This window comes from Amblyomma maculatum, chromosome 6 (assembly GCF_055883805.1).
Source record: "Amblyomma maculatum isolate TAMU_Amacu chromosome 6, ASM5588380v1, whole genome shotgun sequence".
In the NCBI taxonomy this organism is placed as follows: domain Eukaryota; kingdom Metazoa; phylum Arthropoda; class Arachnida; order Ixodida; family Ixodidae; genus Amblyomma; species Amblyomma maculatum.
In genome coordinates, this window is record NC_139349.1 from 77,502,078 (window position 1) to 77,505,454 (window position 3,377).

Sequence of the window (3,377 nt, forward strand, 5' to 3'; positions counted from 1 at the left end):
GGCGTCAGGGTCACAGCGAAAACCCGCCATTCTGGACCGCCACAGACTGTGCAGGCCTATTAGCATAACCGTATCAAGTGGAATCCCATCATTATTTTCAGTTGGCAGGAATCTAATCCCGTATGAGTCTAATGGTAATTCTTTTTTAACAGTTCGTTGCAGCACATCCCAAAAATAGACGCCTTCCCAACAGTGCAGAAATACATGGTCTATTGTCTCTGACTGTTTACATATTAAGCAAAGTGAACCCCATGGCAGATAAAAGCCCTTGATTTCAAAAAAAGTTTGTACCGATAATGTTCCTGTATGTAACTTAAAGAAAAACGTCTTTCCCCCTGGAGAAACTGGCATTCTTTTGACACGCTTTAGTACGTCTTGACCTAGACGGCCGCTATACAAGGCTCTGTACATAGGAACAGAGAAGAAGTCGTCACAAACAGCTTTATACAGGTTCTTCTTTTTCACTGAACTTAAGCATTCTGTCGAGAAGCGAGCTTACAGAATTCGAACACTCCTTACAACCTCTTTGAAAAAACTATAAAGACGCCCTGGCATGCTTTCCGTGGCAACAACGAAATTGGGCAACGCCCGCGCGAGCCTCACTTGGCACACGGTGCGCAAAAAGGGGTCGGTAACGTCGCGAAAGAAAATAAATTTGTTTACAAGCTGGCGCACAAATAAGTGAGCAAGCCCCAGACCTTCGTCTTTAATTGGCCGGAACAGGTTATCCCGACTGCATCTTTCCCAGCTTGATGCCCATACAAACACAGCAAAGATTCGGTGTAGCTTTTGAACACTCAACCTAGAACAATGAAGTCCTTGCATGACGTACCACACCTTGGCAACAAAAAATAGATTACACACAGTGGCTCGTGCAAAGATAGACAGCGGCACTCCTTTCCACTTGTCAGCCTTCTCCCGTATTTCCTGAACTTGGGCGCGCCAAAATGGCTTGCTGTCTTCATAGAATTCTAGAGGTACGCCCAAATACTTCACGTGTGTTGTAACCCATGTAACGTTGGCAAAAAAAGTCCAATTTACTGGACTTCCTGTGGTCGCACTAAAATCTTTCACAACTTCAACTGCGACGCGTATACTTTCTTTGTTCGCACAAAACACTGCCACATCATCAGCGTACGCCAAACGTTTGACCTCAGACATGTACAGTTGAAAGCCCTGAACAGATGGATGTTGCATAATAGACAGGCATAAAGTTTCGATATAAATGCAGAATAGAAGAGGGCTGAGGGGACAACCCTGACGTACCGAACGCCGCACATTTATGGGTTCCCCCCCGACGGACCGGTAAACTGGTTTGCACCAAGACACTTAGCATGGCGTGGAAATCTCTATAAAGGAAGCGACAAAAACAAACCTGCTGTAGCGGTTCTACTGCTTCGGCATCTTTCTTCGACGATTGAAAAAATATATAAATTTGACGGGCAAACAAAATGTTCAGTGGAGGTGCTGGGTATCGATCCAGGTACCTCTCGCATGCTAAGCGAGCGATCTACCATCTGAGCTACACCCCCGACGGAAGAACAGGTAAACTGGTTTGCACCAAGACACTTAGCGCGGCGTGCAAATTTCAATAAAGGAAGCGACAAAAACAAGCTTGTTGAAGCGGTTCTTCTCCTGCGGCATCTTTTTTCGACGATTAAAAAATATATAGATTTGACGGGCAACGGTCAAACAAAATGTTCAGTGGAGGTGCTGGGTATCGATCCCAGTACCTCTCGCATGCTAAGCGAGCGCTCTACCATCTGAGCTACACCCCCAACGGAAGAACAGGTAAACTGGTTTGCACCAAGACACTCAGCGCGGCGTGCAAATTTCAATAAAGGAAGCGACAAAAACAAGCTTGTTGAAGCGGTTCTTCTCCTGCGGCATCTTTCTATCTTTCTTCGACGATTAAAAAATATATAGATTTGACGGGCAACGGTCAAACAAAATGTTCTGTGGAGGTGCTGGGTATCGATCCCAGTACCTCTCGCATGCTAAGCGAGCGCTCTACCATCTCAGCTACACCCCCTTCTTTTTTTTTCTTTATTGCCGACTTGTACATTCAAAACAAGACGATTAACAATAAAACATGCCAGCACACTTTCTTGTGACACGGCGCGTTAAAACTTTTTCAGTTTTACCAAACTGTCAAGCACATGAATACATTGTGGCTGCTCGGGGAGTGTCATATGCACTTCCCTGAACCGCACAACACTGTGTATGAAATGTTCTTGTACAGGATTGACTTGTATATCTGCATTGTTAAACTGCATTCTGCTTTTCCACAGTCGGAAGGAGAGGTAAACTGGTTTGCACCAGGACACTTAGCGCTTCGTGCAAATTTCAATAAAGTAAGCGACCAAAACAAGCTTGTTGAAACGGTTAGTCTCCTGCGGCATCTTTTTTCGACGATTAAAAAATATATAAATTTGACGGGCAACGGTCAAACACAATGTTCAGTGCAGGTGCTGGGTATCGATCCCAGTACCTCTCGCATGCTAAGCGAGCGCTCTACCATCTGAGCTACACCCCCGACGGAATGTGAGGCGAACGGTATCCCGTCAAGATACTGACAAGCACTGAATACGGCTGCCAACCGGTTCTCTCGGCACGCCTTCTTCGGCCAAAAGTAAACGGAAGAAATAAATCTCGATGGCATGGCGAAAGAATAAAATAGGTATTACAGGTGCAGGGTATCGGTACCAGTACCTCTCGCATGCTAAGCGAGGGCTCTATAACACCCTTTTTCTCTTTATTTCCTGTTACTAACGAAATTTGCAGTGGGGCAAAGCCAAAGTACAATACCACTAAGAGCTCTAGCAAAAGTAAAGCTTCACAAAGTTTCCAAAATGCTTTAGGTTAGCCAGTTCGCTCAAAACTGGCATCCATTCAACTTTTTCACTTCGGGAATTATAGATGGCGATCAGGTTGTTGACGCTTTCAATGAAATACTCCCTTGCAGAGCGAGCATCCACGTCCGCGTGTCTCACCGCCATTCTCGTTTTCTATACACTGTGGAGACAGATCAACATGAATAAGTCACACGGCACATCCCCTTCATTATGGACCGGCAGGAACAGTATACCATATGGTGTAATTGGCAAATCCTTTTTTAAAGTCCTCTGCAGGATATCCCACAGAAAGACTAAATTACATCGGTCAAGAAAATATGATCTATTGTTTCCGGCTTATGACAAATCAAGCAGTCCACCGACCAGAGGACAAAGACACCTTTTTCCCTCAACCACGGTTTAACAGGTAATGTACCACTGTGTAAGAGGAAGAAAGAGCTTTTTGCTCGCGACCGTACTGGCATATTTTTAACCCTTTTTAAGACATCCTTACCTTCCCCTCCACGTTGTAATGATCGATAC

The 3,377-nt window shown here is 45.0% G+C and overlaps 3 non-coding genes across 3 annotated transcripts; all 3 read right to left on the minus strand.

The window, feature by feature from the left end:
- Positions 1-1,705: 1,705 nt before the first annotated feature.
- Positions 1,706-1,778, minus strand: TRNAA-AGC (transfer RNA alanine (anticodon AGC)). Its single transcript has one exon. It is a non-coding gene; the product is annotated as a tRNA-Ala (tRNA).
- Positions 1,779-1,959: 181 nt separating this feature from the next.
- Positions 1,960-2,032, minus strand: TRNAA-AGC (transfer RNA alanine (anticodon AGC)). The gene has a single exon. It is a non-coding gene; the product is annotated as a tRNA-Ala (tRNA).
- A 431-nt stretch (positions 2,033-2,463) lies between these two features.
- Positions 2,464-2,536, minus strand: TRNAA-AGC (transfer RNA alanine (anticodon AGC)). Its single transcript has one exon. It is a non-coding gene; the product is annotated as a tRNA-Ala (tRNA).
- Positions 2,537-3,377: the final 841 nt, after the last annotated feature.